We start from the raw sequence: 11,689 nt of genomic DNA on the forward strand, positions 1-11,689 counted from the left end.
AAATTCTGCCCCGGGGTGGAGTAGTGCCCGGGAGGAGGTCGATAGGACAATCATAAGGCCTGTGAGGAGGTAGAGTCTCAGCTTGTTTTTTGCAAAAAACATCCGCAAAGTCCATATAGGCCTTAGGGAGGCCGGTTACAAGAGGAACCACAGAGTCACGGCAAGGGTTACTGGGAACCGGTCTTAGGCAGTCCTTGGAACAAGAGGGCCCCCAACTCTTGATCTCCCCAGTGGACCAATCCAGGGTTGGGGAATGAAGTTGAAGCCAGGGAAGTCCAAGGAGAATTTCGGAAGTGCAATTGGGGAGGACCAAAAGTTCAATCCTCTCGTGATGAGATCCGATGCACATTAGAAGGGGCTCCGTGCGGAAACGTATGGAACAGTCCAATCTTTCATTGTTTACACAATTGATGTAGAGGGGTCTGGCGAGACTGGTCACCGGGATGTTGAACCTGTTGACGAGGGAGGCCAAAATAAAATTTCCTGCAGATCCGGAGTCCAGGAAGGCCATAGTAGAGAAGGAGAAGGCAGAGGCAGATATCCGCACAGGCACAGTAAGACGTGGAGAAGCAGAGTAGACATCAAGGACTGTCTCACCTTTGTGCGGAGTCAGCGTACGTCTTTCCAGGCGGGGAGGACGAATAGGACAATCCTTCAGGAAGTGTTCGGTACTGGCACAGTACAGGCAGAGATTCTCCATGCGGCGTCGTGTCCTCTCTTGAGGTGTCAGGCGAGACCGGTCGACCTGCATAGCCTCCACGGCGGGAGGCACAGGAACAGATTGCAGGGGACCAGAGGAGAGAGGAGCCGGGGAGAAGAAACGCCTCGTGCGAACAGAGTCCATATCCTGGCGGAGCTCCTGACGCCTTTCGGAAAAACGCATGTCAATGCGAGTGGCTAGGTGAATGAGTTCATGTAGGTTAGCAGGGATTTCTCGTGCGGCCAGAACATCTTTAATGTTGCTGGACAGGCCTTTTTTAAAGGTCGCGCAGAGGGCCTCATTATTCCAGGATAATTCTGAAGCAAGAGTACGGAATTGTACGGCATACTCGCCAACGGAAGAATTACCCTGGACCAGGTTCAACAGGGCAGTCTCAGCAGAAGAGGCTCGGGCAGGTTCCTCAAAGACACTTCGAATTTCCGAGAAGAAGGAGTGTACAGAGGCAGTGACGGAGTCATTGCGGTCCCAGAGCGGTGTGGCCCAAGACAGGGCTTTTCCAGACAGAAGGCTGACTACGAAAGCCACCTTAGACCTTTCCGTGGGAAACTGGTCCGACATCATCTCCAAGTGCAGGGAACATTGGGAAAGAAAGCCACGGCAAAACTTAGAGTCCCCATCAAATTTATCCGGCAAGGATAGTCTTAGACCAGAAGCGGCCACTCGCTGCGGAGGAGGTGCAGGAGCTGGCGGAGGAGATGATTGCTGAAGCTGTGGTAGTAGCTGCTGTAGCATCACGGTCAGTTGAGACAGCTGTTGGCCTTGTTGCGCTATCTGTTGTGACTGCTGGGCGACCACCGTGGTGAGGTCAGCGACAACTGGCAGAGGAACTTCAGCGGGATCCATGGCCGGATCTACTGTCACGATGCCGGCTGGCAGGTAGTGGATCCTCTGTGCCAGAGAGGGATTGGCGTGGACCGTGCTAGTGGATCGGTTCTAAGTCACTACTGGTTTTCACCAGAGCCCGCCGCAAAGCGGGATGGTCTTGCTGCGGCGGTAGTGACCAGGTCGTATCCACTAGCAACGGCTCAACCTCTCTGGCTGCTGAAGATAGGCGCGGTACAAGGGAGTAGACAGAAGCAAGGTCGGACGTAGCAGAAGGTCGGGGCAGGCAGCAAGGATCGTAGTCAGGGGCAACGGCAGGAGGTCTGGAACACAGGCTAGGAACATACAAGGAAACGCTTTCACTGGCACGATGGCAACAAGATCCGGCAAGGGAGTGCAGGGGAAGTGAGGTGATATAGGGAAGTGCACAGGTGAAAACACTAATTGGAACCACTGCGCCAATCAGCGGCGCAGTGGCCCTTTAAATCGCAAAGACCCGGCGCGCGCGCGCCCTAGGGAGCGGGGCCGCGCGCGCCGGGACAGGACCGACGGAGAGCGAGTCAGGTACGGGAGCCGGGGTGCGCATCGCGAGCGGGCGCTACCCGCATCGCGAATCGCATCCCGGCTGGAGGTGGTATCGCAGCGCCCCGGGTCAGTGGATCTGACCGGAGCGCTGCAGTGAGGAGAGTGTAGCGAGCGCTCCGGGGAGGAGCGGGGACCCGGAGCGCTCGGCGTAACAATAGCCTTCCTGTAGAAGTGGTCACTGCAAATACAGTGAAGGAGTTCAAGCACACTTTGGATAGGCATAAGGCTATCCTTCATATAAGATAGGGCCAGGGACTATTGATGAGCCAAACGGTTCTTATCTGCTGACACATTCTATGTTTCCATGTTAGACTAAAGCCTTGGGGATCTAGATTTTGCACCCTGTTTATTGTAAAGTTGCATTCCCTGATCTATTGAATAGGCAGTGTTAGGCTGGGTTCACATATATCTGGCGTTCCGGCATAGTTTCGTTCCAGCATGCACAGGAGGGAAAATGAAGCTAGAACTGATCCCATTCATTTGAACGGGACAGTTCACAATCGACCAGCATCTCAATTTTGAGGGAGGATGGTTGGACACGCCGGAGGGCACCGGACAGTCCGCCCTCCAGAAACTATGGACACCGGATGCCATACAACTGATGACAACCTGTCATCAGTTGTGGCATCAGTTGCATAGAAATCTAGGCTGAGTTCACCTATGCCGGACATATGTCAACCCAGCCTTATTTGGAAAGCATATGTTATAAAGAAAAGAGTCTAACATTGAAGGCATTGCGCAAGGCATCCTAACACTGACCAAGCCATGGTTACTTTGGTCCCCTCCCACAGTGCAAAGACATACTAACTAATAAATTGTAAGCTTTAAGGTGGCTGAATGTGTACAATTCAGCAGGACTGACAACCATCTATATGATTATGGAGCCTCCCAGCTATCCCGATAGCAGGTGTTGGGGAGAGAAGAGGTGGGCATGTTGGATTTTAACAAGCCCGATCCTTTTGTTCTCAGGGAGGCAAGCTGCTGCCAGTGGTGCACATTACAACTGGATTCTTATGCATAAATCGTACATTTAAAAATATTACCTTGTTCTAGCGTAAGCCATATTTTCAAGTAATTTTTTCCGAACCCAATATCTCCATAACATGGTTCTGTACAGTGGCCCACAATGGCTTTAGCTCTATAGTAATAAGCCACAAAGACTCCATGTGCCTACATACATTTTTTCCACAAGAATTGGACCAACACTTACCCTAATGGACAATTATTTTTTTTTTTGCACATACTTTTTAGTTAGGTTTTCAAAAAGAACATACTGCATATGAATAGCAACAGGTCACCGCAAACAATAATTTCAAGAAACGATATTGGATAATAATAGTTTCTTTATTTATGTATCACCAAAATATTCTACAGAACTCTGCTTGTTGTCACTCCCTGTCCACATTGGGGCTCCTAATCTAAGTCAAGTACTTCAAGACTTCAAGATCAACTTAGATACACCAGTTTTCTTTATAATAATAAAAAAACATAACATGCCCCCTACTCCCCCCTCTATTCTCCCTCATTCCATGTGCTTACTAGTGATGAGCGGCAGGAGCCATATTCGAATTCGCAATATTACCAGAATATATGGACAAATATTCGTCGTATGTTCGGAAAATTTGCATATTCGCTATGTTCGTTCTCTTTTTTTTCCATGCGAAAATTCATAATGAAATTCGCATAGTGCGCATGCACAATTATATCTTTCACCTAAAAGAAGGGAGGGATCAGTGTCCAGTCTGGAAGTGCTGATATTCGCATATATATATATGTAAAAATTTGCATAGAAAACAAAAAAAAAAAAAACACAGAATAAGAGGTTCTTTATAGTGTCTTTAGGCATTACGTAGCAAGGTATTCCACATATTCCCATTGTAGAAAGTTATTAATACATTTTGTAAAAGTTAAGCTTTCTTTTTTGCCCACTACATTGGGGGTAAAATACCAAGCAAATTACAAATAAAAGATTCCATTTGTTAAAAGACTGACTTGGTCTTTTTCTCTTTATTATGCACCATACTGAAATAGCATAAACAGCTGATTCATGTGTAAATAGCATTTCTATAACATCTTGTGCTAATAGAACCAAGGGTTGTAAATATGACATATTAAAAGTTGTCAGTCCTCGTTTAGTTCTGCAACTAGCTTGTCCTTAAAGGGGTACTCCACTGCCCCAGCATACTGAATTTTTTATTTCTGAATGTTGGGGCAGTGGAGTACCCCTTTAAAGGGCCACCTCCGAAACCCGCCTTAACTACAGTAATATGTAAATAATTTAAACAATACTAGGGATGATTTGTCAAAACCTTCCTAAATTAAAGTTTTTCACCACTGTTAACTAATAAAAGCATTGCGGACATGACACCTTCCCTCCAGAAGCTTGTGGGAGAGGTCAGAGACTGTAAGAGATTGTCATTACAATGCTTGACATTTTCCAATTCCTCATTGCCAGATTAATTATTCTCAAATAAAGGGATGTTGGACTGCACTATTGCTTCACCCCACCAGAAAACGAGGAATGGTGTTTAAAGAACAATTTTCAGTTAAAGAGATCTAATCTATCGGCATCATGTTGAAGAAAAGGAAGACCTGAGCAGGTTGATATATATCTTGGGAGTAAAAGATTTGTTATAACTTGTTTATTGAACTCCCTGATCTACATACTTAGGAGTCCAGAGGGCTGTGTTACTCAATGATATGACCCCCCCACTGGACTCCTAAGTATGGAAAGATCACAGATTTCAATCAATAAATGACAAGTTATACTGAATGTTTTCCCACAAAGATATATGTTTACATTGTGAGTCTGAAACATTGCATTGACCTGATGGGGGAATAAACACACTGCTTTTTGCAATCTGGAGTGCCACTCCCTTTTTGGATTTTACTTTGGAAGGTTTGGAGTTTGAACCTGTTGAAGCTGAGCACCCACTTAGGACGTGAAGTCCATCTATACAGTGCCGGCTCCCTACCGTGTTTTTTGACTATATATATATATATATATATATATATATATATATATACTACTTCAACCGAAGGATACAGCACCAGTGACAAGGTCCGGTATTATGCAGGCTTAAGTCTTTATTGTGTTCAGGACACACATGTGCAATGTTTTGGCTAGATAGCCTTTTTCAAGCATGACAAATATATCCACATATCAAACTTATGTATACAAAGAATATATATGATTGGTGCAAATACAAGTGATACACATAGAACAGGCCACCGACTATGATAGGTCAAAAGTACTAGTCATGTGATCTACATATGTCAAACATTATAAACATTTATCATAATTGTAATGTACAATTGAATATACTGTGATTTACATTGGCCAATCCGTACAGAAGAGAATGAGGAGTCCACATAGTAAAAAAAAAATTATTACCGATCTGCGCTGCAATGCTGTACACATCCTCACTTCCTACTTGTCTGCTGTTTGTAAACAATTCATCTGCAGCTGCGTGGACTCACTCCACGTCAGTCCCTGTCAACTTTATTCATGCGCAGATCCCTCCACTCTCGCCGTCTGTCAGACGCTTCGCCGTGAGGTAGTGCGCATGCGCAAGAAATATGTGCATCTCTGCAGTTCCCTGTATAGAGGGCGCCGCCTCCGGACTGGACGATGTGCACGCACTGATAACCAGCACGTGAACGCTTCTCCAGCCCAGATCTGGCACCTGCCACACAGGGATCCCCCTTAATCGCGAAAACATAGAAGTGACGTCCTATCAATGAAAAAGGAAAATATTTTTTTTAACTGGATATATCTTCTGGAAAAATACTTTTGAATATAGCAGCTGAATAAATCTTCCAGATTGGTAATGAAAACAGTGGAGTACCCAATATGTATTCTCTTCCGATTAGTCCAATTTCCATAAGGTGATATTAGGGCCTAAAGTGAAAAAATAATAAAAAATATATCCATAAAAATTCTTTCATGTTAAAAACAACCCCTAATCAGTTGCATGATATTATTTATTTTATAAAATGTGTTCAATAATTAACTATTTCCGAACAAAATGTAAAGATGAAATGGAAAGTAGAAAAAGGAGAGAAATTGAAAAAAGGAGGGGGGAGGGGAAGAGAAGAAGGGGAGGGAAAGAAGAAGGAAGGGAAAGAAGAAGGAAAGGAAAGAAGAGAAAAAGAAGAAGGGGGGGAGAAGAAAAGAAGAAAGTAGAGGAGAGGGAGGGAAGAAAGAGGGGGAAGAAAGGAGAGGTAAAGAAAAGGAGGGAGGAAAAGGGAGAAAAAAAGGGGAAAGGAGGGGGGAAAAGAGGGGACAAATAAGAAGCAGCATGAAAAAAGTGTATGGAGAAACGAATCACGTATGGTTTTAGAGGAGAGGGAAAGAAAAGGAGGGGGGAAAAAGGGAGAAAAAAAGGGGAAAGGAGAGGAAAAAAAGAAAAGAGAAAAGAGGGGACAAATAAGAAGCAGCATGAAAAAAGTGTATGGAGAAACGAATCATGTATGGTTTTTGAGGAGAGGGAAAGAAAAGGAGGGGGGAAAAAGGGAGAAAAAAAAGGGGAAAGTAGAGGGGAAAAAAAGAAAAGAGAAAAGAGGGGACAAATAAGAAGCAGAAGTGTTTAAGATAAAAATCAACATTTAACCCATGAGGGGACAGAGTGTTGAGTGTGTGGATACATCTCAATTCTTTTAGTTTCAGAATCCTCTATCTCCTCCTCGTCGGAGCTGAGGGACATGATCAATTATTCTAAACTTTAGTTGACTGATATTATGTCCCACCTCCCAAAAATCTTTTTAGGTCTTCCTGCCCTATAAATCAGACTACATGTATAATATGACAGATTCCCTTTAACACCTTAAGGACCAAGTCGTACCTGTATGCCCTGGTCCTGTTAGCGGTGTTTGAGCGAGCTAACAAGTTATAAACAGCCAGGACCCATGGTTAATGCTGGGCATCGCCGATCAGGTTGATTGCGGCATATAAAATGCGGGGTCAACGATCCCAGCAGCTCAGCAGAGCTGATCGGGACCATCGCAGTGAAATTGCAATGTCCCGATCAGCTGAGTGGACCTGCCTCCTTGCTGTCCAGAACTCAGTTTTTAACCCCTTAAGGACTCAGCCCATTTGGGCCTTAAAGGGGTACTCCGGTGGTTAATTTTTTTTGACTATATGGCATATTCTTTGTAAGTTTTGTTTTTTTGCAATATACATGTGTTATATGTTTTGGCAGCTTATGTGTGTTTTTCTTACCGGTTTGTTGGGCAGGAAATTCTGTAGTTCAGAAGGTTTTCTTTTACTGTTGTCCACAGTTCTGAGTCTGTTGTGGACAAGATGTCACAGCTTTTTTTTCTCTCTGTCTGCATGAGAGGAATAAGCCACGCCCCCTCTTCTCATCCAGCTGAGTACACAGCTCCTCCCCTCCCCTCCCTCCTGCTCTGTATTCTACGCACTCAGGTCTGCACAGGAGAAGGACCTCACAGAGAAGATAAGTGTTATCTGAAGGGGAGGATGAGAAGGTGCACGGGCTGGGGATGTATGGACTGCAGGGAAATAAATCTCATACTGGGAATGATCTCTATGGGGGAGATTTATCCAAACCTGTGCAGAGGAAAACTTGCCCAGTTGCCCATAGCAACCAATCAGATTGCTTCTTTCATTTTTCACAGGCCTTCATAAAAAGGAAAGCAGCAAGCTGATTGGTTGCTATGGGCAACTGGGCAAGTTTTCCTCTGCACAGGTTTTGATAAATCTCCCCCTATATGTGAAGGGGGGACTCCTGAATGAGACATGCTGGGAGTTGTAGTCCCTGTTGTGTGTGTGTATGCTAGTGTTTACAAACCAGTGTGCCTCCAGCTGTTGCAAAACTACAACTCCCAGCATGCCCTGACAGACACTGGTTGGGAAACACTGTTCTAGCCTATTCAGCATACACATCATGTTACACCAGTGTTTCCCAACCAGTGTGCCTCCAGCTGTTGCAAAACTACAACTCCTAGCATGCCCAAAGGCGGTCAGGGCATGCTGGGAGTTGTAGTTTTGCAACACCAGGAGGCACCCTGGTTGGGAAACACTGGTGTATGCCCTACAGAGGTGTGGAGAACTACAACCCCCAGGAGACTACAGAGGCCAGAGCATGCTGGTGTTATACCACAGACTGAAGATTCCTGAATGACACATGCTGGGAGTTGTAGTCCCTTTTGTGTGTGTATTACAGTGTATCCCAACCAAGGCTGATTATATTAGTGTGCTGTCTATAAGGGGGCCGATCCGGGAAAATAGTGGGATGGGCAAAGGGCGGAAAAAAAAAAAAAAAGGACCCGCCCCAAACCAGCAAGGCATGTGGCATGCTGGGATTTGTAGTTTTCAGTACAGCAAGAAACAGGAAATAGAAGCAAAGATAGGAAAACAAAGTGAGGGATAAAAAGACAACAAATAACGGAAATAGAGTAGGCTAAATAACAAGAATAGAAAGGAAACAAAACAAATAGGGTAAGTCAAAAATGGAAAAACACGTTGACCACCGGAGTACCCCTTTAAGGACTCAGACAATTTTATTTTTACATTTTTGTTTTTTCCTCCTCGACTTCAAAAAATCATAACTCTTTTATATTTTCACCCACAGACTAGTTTCAGGGCTTCTTTTTTGCATGACCAGTTGTCCATTGTAATGCTATCACTTACTTTGCCATAAAATGTATGGTGCAACCAAAAAAATAAAATTTTTGTGGGGAAATTAAAAAGAAAGCCGCAATTTTGCTAATTTTGGAAGGTTTCGCTTTTACGCCGTACAATTTATGGTAAAAATGACATGTATGATAACATACTTTTCTATTACTGTTGCGCTTAAAAAAATTTGCTAACTTTTTAACCAAATTAGTACGTTTAAAATCCCCCTATTTTGAAGACCTAATTTTTCGGTGGTATGAGGGCTAATTTCTTGCACCTTGATCTGTACTTTTTATTGATACCATATTTGCTTATATAAAACTTTTAATACATTTTTATTAAAATTTTTTGGAATAAAATGTTAGAAAAAAGCAGCTATTTTGGATTTTTTTTTACGTTCACGCCGTTCACCGTACGGTATCATTAACATTTTATTTTAATAGTTCAGATATTTATGCACCCGACGATATCAAATATGTATATAAAATAATTTTTTAACACTTTTTGGGTTGAAATAGGGAAAATGGGACAATTTTCATTTTTATTGGGGGAGGGGGTTTTTCACATTTTTTTAAACTTTTTAAAAAATATTTTTACACTTTAATAGTCCCCATAGGGGACTATTTATAGCAATCATTCGATTGCTAATACTGTTCAGTGCTATGTATAGGACATAGCACTGATCAGTGTTATCGGCCATCTTCTGCTCTGGTGTGCAGGAAGGCAGATCAGAGCAGAAGATGGCGGGAATGCAGCGGAGCCAGGTGAGGGGACCTCCGTCTGCCGTGCTGGATGATCGGATCGCAGCGGCAGCGCTGCGGGCGATCCGATCATCAATTTTAGTGACCGCGATGCTGCAGAGGGGTTCAGGATCGCGGATGTCAGCCATTACCGGAGGGTCCCTGGCTGCGACAGCAGCGACAGCAGCCGGGACCTGCCACGCATGATCCAGGCATCGATCCGATGCTCGTGCTTATGCTTAGGACGCAAATATACGTCCTGGTGCGTTAAGTACCAGCTCACCAGGACGTACATTTACGTCCTGCGTCGTTAAGGTGTTAACAGTGTATGCAATCGTAAGATTGCATGGTATAGCCTCCTATGGGGACTAAAATAAATAAATAAAGTGTTAAGAAAATGTTAATAAAAGTTTGAATCCCCCCATTTTCCCATTTTTTAAATAAAATAATGTAGTAAAAAATAAAAATAATCATATGTGGTTTCACCGCATGCGTAAATGTCCGAAATATTAAAATATAAGATTAGTTTAACCGCACGGTCGATGGGGTAGACGTAAAAAAAAATACCAAAGTCCAAAATGTTGAATTTTTGGTCACTTCATATACCATAAAAAAAATACATAAAAAGCAATCAAGAAGTCCCATCAAAATAAAAATAGTATCAATAAAAACTTCAGATCATGGGGCAAAAATGAGCCCTCATACAGCCCCATAAGCAAAAAAAAAATAATGATTGTACTTTATATTACTGGTGCATTTTTGTTGACACATGAAGCATTTTTTGTGAAAAACTTCAAAATATTGTGAAAAACTGGAAAATTTCTGGCGTTTTTTTATTTTATTTTTTATGGTGTACACTGTGCGGTAAAAGTGATGTTATATTTATTCTGTGGGTCAGTACGATTATGGTGATACCCATTTTATATAGCTTTCTATGTTCTTTTTCCTTTTCTGAGCAAAATTCTTTTTCTGCCATTCATTTTCCAACAGCCGTAACTTTTTTCTTTTTCGTCCGATGCCATTGAGTAAGGGCTTATTTTTTGTGGGATGAGCTGTACTTTTTATTGGTATCATTTTTGTGCTATGTGCTACCTTTTGATCTTTTTTATTCCACCATTTGTTCCAAAATTGGCGAATTTTGCGCTTTTTTTGATGTTTTCTTTTTTACGGAGTTCACTGTGCGGAAAAATTTACATTATAGTTTTATAGTACATGTCATTATGGACGTGGCAATACCTATTATATATATATATATGATTTGTGGGTTTTGATCTTTTTTGGTGATAATACAGGGCTTTTATTGGGAAAGGGGTATTTTCTAAAAAAAAAAATTACACTTCATACTTTTATTGAAGAACTTTTTCTTTTTTACACTTTTTACAGGTTATGCTATGCTGCAATACATTTGTACTGCAGCACAGTATAACCTGATGAGCTGCAGACACTACAGCCTGTGTGATCCAGCCTCTGGCTGGATCTCACAGGCTTCCGTAGCAGGCATACAGGAGGTCGCTATGACGTATGCATACGTCCAATTGCGCGAACGTGTCAGATGATTGGACGTATGCATACGTCCTATAGCGGGAAGGGGTTAAACATACTAATTTTGGTGCATGTAGTTATAATTTTTTTAAAGTAGTAAAATAAAACCTATATAAATTGGCTATCCTTCTGATCGTATGGACCTACAAAATAAAAGTAAGGTGTCATTTATACCGAAAAGTGCACTGTGTAGAAACAGAAGCCCCCAAATTTACAAAATTTAGTTTTTGTTTTCAATTTCACCCAACAATTTTTTTTTGTTTTGCCGTAGATTTTGTTATGAAATAATTGATGTAATTGCAAAGTACAATTGGTGATGCAAAAAAACAAGCCTTTATATGGGTCTGTAGGTGCAAAATTTTAAGTGTTATGATTTTTAGAAGGGGAGGAGGAAAAGACAAAGTGCAAAAACGAAAATTGTCCAGGTCATTAAGGTCAAAATGGCCTTGGTCCTTAAAGGAGTAGTCCAGTGGTGACCCAGTGGTGAACAACTTATCCCCTATACTAAGGATAGGGGATAAGTTTGAGATCAGGGGGGGTCCGACCGCTGGGGCCCCCTGTGATCTCCTGTACGGAGCCCCGACAGCCCGCGGGAAGGGGGCGTGTCGACCTCCGCACGAAGCGGCGGCCGACACGCCCCCT

The sequence above is a fragment of the Hyla sarda genome, chromosome 2 (genome assembly GCF_029499605.1).
Source record: "Hyla sarda isolate aHylSar1 chromosome 2, aHylSar1.hap1, whole genome shotgun sequence".
Taxonomy (NCBI): Eukaryota; Metazoa; Chordata; class Amphibia; order Anura; family Hylidae; genus Hyla; species Hyla sarda.